The following is a 9,081-nucleotide window of genomic DNA, read 5'->3' as shown; positions in this document are numbered from 1 at the left end:
AATTTGACCCATTTTGTGGAACCTGTTTGAGTTTTTATCACAAATAATCTCTGAAATTGACCCACACCATCAAGATGGTCCCTAAAATTGAAAATCAATGAATGTAATCCTTGAAAATAGGTGTCGCAAATCAATATGATCCTTCTGCCACAATTATGTACATTTTTTTGTTATGTGCTAATGTGGGTTTAATAATTTATTAAAAAAGCTATCTAAATACCTTTTTACACAATTAAAATTTTTTAATCGTATAGTAGGACCTACTCTGAGGAAAGATCATTTCCATAAATTCGCAAAGGCACAAGGCTTAACCAAGGCCTAAAAGGGGGTTTAGAAATTGTTTCCAACCAATAATAGACACACCTTAGTTATAACCTCATTATCTCAAGGCATACCTCACCGTTCTTTGAGTCACCAGACCAGTAGGGAAGCGTCCAACAAGCTCTCCAAGATTAAGGTTGTGAAGATGTTGATCGCCTAAATGTTAACGGTGATGTCCCAAAAGTCATTGCCAATCAGCCAAGCCGTCACCAAAGGTGATCTCGATCCAAGTTCAATTCGATGAAGGATGTCAAAGTGTGTAAAGATGAGTGTATTGAGAATTTTTTTTAGAGAATAGACAACGAATGAGGTAAAGGAATGTGGACTGGAATCGGAGGTGATTACAGAACTAGGTTTTTGGGTTCACAACTTTTTATTAACTATTAAATTATTAAACCTATTTGTAATTTTTTAAATTTAAAGTAGACTTTTGAGCTCAATTTATGTTTCATATCAGCATATAACAAATTTTTTGACAAAATTGTGACGGAAATACTACGTTGATTTGGGACACTTGCTTGCGGGACTACACTGATCACTTTTCAATTTCGAGAACTATTTTTTATGTCGCATGTCAATTTCAAGGATCATTTGAATGTCGCGGGTCATTTAAAGGACCATTTATGAGAAAAAAATGACTTATGGGACTCATTAATGTGTTATATCAACACTTAATGAAATTTTTAATATAATTATGATGGAATGACCATATTGATTTGCAACACTTATTTTCAGGGACTACATTGATTGATTTTTAATTTTAGAGACCATCTTAATGGTGAGGGTCAATTTCAGACCATCTGTGATAAAAACCCAACCTATTTTTCTTTTACCCTCGCAAATCTCTCCTACTGCCATCTTCGTCAATGTTTTTCCTCTTTTTGTAATAGAAGGTCGTGCGATGCCAATTTTATTCGTTCTTTTGTTTGATTCACAAAAATTTCTTCAGTCTCTGATTACTTTTTTTTTTTTTTTTAAATTTGTCCTAAATTGCAGAACACATGAATTTGTACGGCTTATTTGATTTTATTTTATTTTGATCAACTGGTTTTCTTGCAGTAACAGTGCATCTGTATTTTAAATCATGGCCTATTAAATCCATTTGGATAAATGAATTTCGGAAAGAATGTTCAAGGCTGTATGAGAAATAAAGTGCTTAAGATGATTTTGTTGGGAGTTGATTTATAGGCCATGAAGCTGTCAAGGAATTCTGACATGTTAGGACTCAGGAGGACTGTGTGAAAGAAAAGAACATGGGAGAGAAAGAAACGTGGGTTCTCAATATAAAATGGGTTGAAATTAAAAAGCAGTGTAAATAAGATATTTTAAAATGTAAAATAATTTGGACCACTATATCTTGCTGAATAAAATCCTATGACTTGGAGATAGAGTTGGTCGTCACAAGTCTTCAAAATGAGAACCTTAGGTGAGTATCACTTATGTTGCACCATAATTAGAATTATTTATTATCTAGTTCACTCTTTAAAGAAATCGTTCAAAGATTTTTTTTTATTTTTTTAATACATCGATATTTTTACACTAGAAGGAGGGGGAGTTCGGCTAAGCTATACAATGGGCAGTCTAATTTGGTATCGAATTCATCATCTACGAGATTCGAACCTAAAAAGGGGGAGTTCGGCTAAGCCATATAATGGATGGCCTAATTTGATAGCGAAGAGGAATACCACCAAACCGTAATACTGAGTAGCAGAAATCGCCCAAAGATTAACTCTATAGAAAATTAATCAAATTAGAAATCTTTCACCAGTCCAATAATTGTTGTCAATATTTCATCGTTTGACTGGATAACATGATGGTTGTTAAGTTTTATTGGATGAATGTAAGATGGATCAACATTTTTAAACTTGGTTCCATTTTAGCTATTCAAATCATCGCGTAGGATGAGAAGCAGGGTTGGGAATCTTAAAATGAGAAGGTTCTTAACGTGCATTCCCTTATTAATTATGATCTTACGACATTTATGACAAACTTGGTAAAAACCTCTCCAATGCACCAAAGTTTAGGACTCAGTTCTTATCTTTTAAGTCACAATGTTAATCAAAAACTTTTTTGATGCACCGTAGCCTTAAAACATATATTTAAGTTTTCGTGGAGTTCCATGTGAAAGAGGAGGAATTTAAAACAAACATTTGTTATATGGACACAACTAAGCTGAAAATAAGGGAACTTTAACGAAAAGCTCCCCGTACTATTCACTTTAACGAAAAACCACATTTTTACTCTAAAAAATCAATCTTGGTACTATTCACTTACAACACATTTTTGTCCTTTTCATTAATACTCAAAGTTTTCAAGCCATTTTCATTAGTTTTTCTTGAAAATAATCGTATAAGTGGTAGTATAAGTAACTTTTTTTCCCATTTAAATGGAGCATCTCGTACTACTGTGAGTTATGTTCATGACTTAAAAAGCAATCTGTTAAGTTTGTGTTAGCTACAAGAGAATGAAATTGTGATTACTATCCAAGGGTGCTTGTCGAGTTTATGATCCAGCGAAAAAGGTGCAATCTGCTGCGAGTCAAAAGCATCTAGATTTGCCTAATTTCCAAGGTGAATGATCCAACATGACTTTGGCTCTTTTGCTATGGCCAGCTGAATCTCAATTTGTAGAAGACTATATCTGAACAAAATGTTGACAAATCTTATTATTCTTCCTTCTAATGTATGTGAACATTGTGTTATTAGCAAACAACTATTAGAATACAAGTATGAGAATGTATTTTCAAAGCCAACTAAATGCAGAGAAGTATAATAGACGGAGGTTTTGAATTCTTTCAAACGTTACCAGGCATTGAAACACAATTTCCATCCTAGTTTATGTACTCATTGCTGAATAAGGATTTCTTGTCAGTGTTCCACTTAGATCCTAATAGGAGAGACAAATGGGTTGAACATGTATATATACTAGGTCTTTGCTCTTGCAAAACATACATTCTATATTAAATAAAATGCATATTGTTGATTTGAGCATTAAGGTTTTTTCAGAGAGGAGAAGATTTGATATAGAAGACTGATGGCTTCATCATTGTCGATCTCTACATGAAAAGATGCATTATATTGAGGTTTGCTATAGCTTCTTCTTCGACTGCTTCTGTAAGTCAGTTTGGTTATTAAGCTTGTTCTTCGACTGCTTCTACAGTTTTGATACTTGTATGATTATGGTTCATGAGCTTAATTTGTTAACTTATGTTTTTTTATTAGTCTTACATGTGGTATTAGAGCCTTTAATAAAAACTCTCATGATTTTTCATTAGTGATTATAATAACTCTCATGTGGTATCAAAAGAGCGAAAGTTTTCGCTATGTTGGATCTATCTTGCAAAAGAACGGAGAATTGGATGAAGATCTCAACCATAGAATACAAGTTAGATGGATGAAGTAGAAAACTGCATCGAATGTTTGTGCTATAAAATCTTGTTCCCATATTTCATTATTTAATTTTTCGTATTATGTATTTTCGAGAAATTATTATTATTAATTTTATTTTTCGTTAGTTTGTGGACTTCTGGTTGGTTGGTTAAAGTTTGTTTTTTTGTAATTAGTCACTAATAATCCATAGACCTTTCAGGGTCACTCTTAATATTTTTAGACAGAGTTCAATCCCACAAGCACGTAGGCAAAAGCCATTCGCGAAATGAAGTTATAACGAAGGAGAAATAAGTGAGCAAGGGCGGTGGCAAATGATAGTTTGGTCCCTCCATATATGGCAGCCCAACCCAAGTATGGACATGATCTTCTATTTAAGGAAGGTCAATCCGCGTTCACTGACCTGACCGGTGATGCGACCCATGTTTAACGTTGATTTCAGCAAATTAAGGCAACATCGAACTTGGCCACCACCCATGGTCGACTCCTCTCCTCACTTCGAGTATTCGGATAGAGTTCGATCTCACAACCACGTAGGCAAAAATCATTCACGAAATGAAGTTATAACGAAAGAGAAATAAGTGAGCAAAGGCGGTGGCAAATGATAATTTGGTCCCTCTATATCTAGCAACCCAACCCAAGTCTGGACATAATCTATTGAAGGAAAATCGACCCGAATTGACTGACTTGACCGGCGAAGCGACCCGTGTTTAACATTGATTTGGGCAAATTAAGGCAACGTCGATCTTGGCCACCACCCATGGTTGACTCCTTTCCTCACCTCGAGTAAAGCCCAGTGATCGATAGCAGTACGAGGTGGATCGACAAGCAAAAAGTTGGAGGATTCGATGAACGGCGACCTCGTTGTTCCTGTTGATAATGATGGCGACAACCACAACCTTTGAGAAGCCCTCGACGCCTAAAGCAAAACCTCAATCTTGGATGGGACGTTCATACAGCGGCAGTGTCACGGTTGCTCTGGAAGTTTACTGTCCACCCGCGCCCAGGGCCAGCCCTGAGAATTTGGGGGCCCTAGGCGAGCCTTCGAAGTGGGGCCCTAAAATTCTCTAATCTCCGGTTCTTTGTATATTGATTTGTATAAAAAAAAAAATTCGCTAAATACATAAAAAGTTCTATTTTCACATCAAATATCATTAAAAATTAATATCAAAAGAAGATAAACATACAAACATTATTTAAACATTACACGATTCACGTTTTTAGACACAAATGTACTAAATGTTTGCAGTCAACAATCTAAGATTGAGAGTGAAGAACAATAAAACTTGATAATCAAGAGAGTAAATAACAATAAAACTTGATTGACGAGTATAATAAATTCAACACCAATTGTTTCTCTTGTGTTTTTTTTTTTCCTTTTAAAATCAACATCATACTAACGAATTGAATATTAAAATAATCCATTGAATAAAAAGTTATTGAAAAGAAAAATATAAATTCAAAGTTTTGATTACCTTAAAGTACAATCTTTAAGACCATATAATAGTTGCTTTAAACATTCAATAGAAATAGAGAGAATGGGAAGTTGGTTTAAACATTCGATAGAAATGGAGAGAATGAGAAGTTGAAAAAAAAAAGATTGCAAAGAGACTTGAGTTCTATAACTTTATATGCATTTGGACAGATGGATTGGAAGTAAAATTTGAAAAACAAGAAAAATCTAGTGATTGAAAGACAGTTTCGTGTTTCGAACTCAACACCCAAAAAAAAAAAAATGAAGCCAACATTTCCACTACACTAACAAATGAATTATGATATTTCTTACTTTTTTTTTTTTTTTTTTTTTTTTTTTTTTTTTTTTTTGTATTTACATGTTAATTACATGATATAAAAAAAATTTTGGGGGCCCTTCCGAAGTGAGGGCCCTAGGCGGGCGCCTACTTGGGCTACCCTCAGGGCCAGCCCTGCCCGCGCCTTCTTCGGTGGTTTTCACTATTTTCCGTTCAGATCTGGACTCTAGCAGATGTATAACATTTCTTCCCTCGATGTGAGCTTCATTGTGGTGTAATTTGTCTCGATTTGATATTGGTCGAATTCGGGCAAGGTTGTGGCCACAGACCACTACATGCAGTGGCCCATGGGCTGATGACCCACTTTGTTCCCTTTAGCTAATTTGAATGCCTTGAATCTGTTTTTGACAATGTTTGACGACATTCAACCTTATGAACCTTGTTTTGTAATTCATGGCTAGTTGACCTTGGTAGTAAGCGACGATCTGACCATTGGATCGTCTTGAAATTATACTATGTTGTTGTGTGTATTATTAAGGACCTTAGAAATTTACAGATCAAAAATCCGAGGCCGGAACTTTCAGATTGGATTACGTAGGGTTGTTGACCTAACATTGATCATGTTAACCGAGAATTGACTTTTGGTCAATATGTTCCGAATCATTATTAAATATTAAAATTAGCATTAATAGAGACCATATAAAGCCTATGGGCTTATCTTAGTAGTAAGTCATCCTAAGGGATATGCATCTCGATTTGCGCACCTTACTAGGTTTAGTGTTTATTGGACATTTAGATCAATTAATGACATGTGCAGCTATTAGTATGAAGAGATAAGTTAGTGACCATATTAGAATTATTTTGTAGAACTGGTATGTCTGTGGGACTAAATATTGGCTGGTTAGGTATGTGTGTGCTTGCAATTGTGATTCATGGTGAATTGATGTGTGTCGTATAACATATATCGTGTATTGATGTAACTGCACTATCTAGCAATATGGTACATGGATGGTCCCGCCTAGTTAATCCACATGGGGGGACTATTCTATTATGTGTATGCCCATGGTTCTGATTGATCAATCTACATTGTGGGACTAGATGCATTCTTGGAGTGACTTCGTTTGGTTAATCCTCATTGGTGTGTCATTGCCTACTTAATCACATTATGTCCATAGATGGTTCTGCTTGATTAATCCACATTGGGGAACCACACTATTAGATACATGCTTATGGTTTTGTCTGGTTAATCTGCATTAGGGGACCATACGCATTCCAGGGGTGACTCCGCCTGTTTAATCCCCACGGGGGGTCACTGCTTATTTGGTCACATTAGATCCATAGGTGGTATTGCCTGGTTAATCTGCATTTAAGGACCACGCTATCGAATGGATACTTTGTCTGATTAATTCGTATATGAGGACCATATACACTCTAGAATTGGGTTCCGTGAAGTGGTCTAGAACCTTATTTTCATTGGATTTTGTGGAGTGGTTCGAAATCTCTTTCCCAAATTGGTTTCATTAATGATCTGGAACCCTATCTTCGTTGGATTCCATTGAGTGGTCTGAAATCCTTATTCCTATTTTGTTCCATTGATTGGGCTGAAACCCTATCTTCGTTGGACTCAGTTGAGTGGTCTGAAATCCCTCTTCCTAACTAGTTTCATTGAGTTAGTTCAGAGCCCTAGATTCTTGTGAGTAGATATTGCCCAAGGTTATGCTTGTGTTTGTAATTAAGGGTTGCAATGATGTTACTTTAGAATCCTGGTAGAGAATTATGGAAAGCCTTAAGGTGGTTGTCTTTATTACGATTGGTGAAGTGATGGTTGATGTTATTGATTGATTAATGTGGTTAAATGTTAAATTGTGTGCATCCTTGGTCCATTGAAATATTACTAATTGTGGTTTCGTTATTGGAAATCATTAGGAAGTATGTGAAAGATGGAATGACGTATGGGTGCATCACTTACACTTACGTCAGGAGTTATCTAGAGTTTTATATTTTTGTGCTAGGAATTCCATGATAAATGTTAGAGTTTATCAAAGTGTGAACTACAAATGGCTTTATCCTCGTCTTAGGGCACGTAGGCAATCTAACATAGAGGTTAGATGCAGCCATGAAATAAAAGGAATAGTTACTACGCTATTGATCTGTAAGTTTATTTTTTGTCATGTCTCAAGAGCGAGGCATGATAATCGAACATGTACGTGGTGACGTCACGTGTCAATTCTGGACGTATCTCAAAATCGGGGTGTGACATGCGCAATTGCCGTATGCCACTAAAGCTTAAGGGAAAATTTTATAGGACAAAAATAAGGCCAGCAGTGCTTTATAATACATAATGATGGGTGGTCAAGCATCATCATATGCTAAAAAATGAGTGCAGTGAAGATGAGAATTCTTCGTTGGATGTGTCGGCACATGAAAAAGAACAAGATTAAGAACAAACATATTCGAGGTAAAGTAAGAGTAGCTGCAATTGAAGATAAGAGAAAGCCGGTTAAGGTGGTTTGAACATGTGAACCGAATACTTACTGATGCTCAGATTAAAAGATACGATTATGAGACAGTGGCTTAGAGCAAAAGGGGCAGAGGAAGACCTAGAAAGATTTGGAAAAAGACTCTAAGAAAAGACATGGAGTACTTAAAAACAACGGAAGATTTGGCACAAAACTGAGCGCAATTGGCATTCTAGGATGCATAAATGGAAATATGCACACATGTGTGTTTTGTTAAGATTTGGATTTTGCCTATTGAGGCTGGATAATAAAAGGTCTAGGATAATGCTAATGGAACTTGAAAGCTGTTTTTATCGATTTATAAATTGAACTAAAGCCTATATGGATCGTGGATTTCTAAAATTCAATTTGACAAATGATGATTATCGCTTTCTAAATTAAATTTATATATGATGCAAGGCCAATAATAATTATCAAGTTGTCCAAAAATTCAGTTCTAACATTTTAATGAAGTTGTTCCAAGATTCATTACATTAGTGAAGACGAAATTGCTAATGTATATATTAATCAGGACACTGAAGTTGCATGTGTTGGCACCATATTTCCCCCTGCGACTATGGTGAAAACAATGTCAGTTTAAGGGTGCCTTTAGGAAGCCTTGACCAAGCCTTTAGGCTATCTTAAAGGAGTTTGTTGTTTTCAAGTGTGCCACTATTGGCTCAGACCAACAAATTGATTGATTGTATGTTGTTTATTAAGTTGTTTGCTTGAGCCACAAGTAAATTGAGCTTCAAATCAAAAGACAAGGTCATAGAGGGGCTTAATCTATGTTAAGTTATTTTCTATGCCTTGTCCCCAAGAACTTAATAATTTCTTTGTGTTTATGCCAAAAGGCAGCCACAAACTAATTAGAGCTGAGTCTAACTTAGTTTGCAACTATCAAGTAAATATAAAGACTTAAAATAATGCAAATAATGACAGAAAGGAAAAACAGGAAATAAAGGATAGTTAGTTGCTTATTAAATGTTTGCCAACAAAATAATAACTTGCATAAAAAGGGTGATAACTCGAACAGAAATGGAAAATACAATATTCGGGGCAAAGTATAAACCTAATCGGGCAAGCTCCGATGCCAGTTGCGCAAGCTCCAGTGCCTGTCAGGCA

This window comes from the organism of the source record quoted next, unplaced genomic scaffold (genome assembly GCF_019419815.1).
Source record: "Pyrus x bretschneideri cultivar Hongxiangsu unplaced genomic scaffold, Pyrus_bretschneideri_v1 Contig46, whole genome shotgun sequence".
NCBI lineage: Eukaryota > Viridiplantae > Streptophyta > Magnoliopsida > Rosales > Rosaceae > Pyrus > Pyrus x bretschneideri.
Note: the sequence above shows the minus strand (reverse complement) of the source record.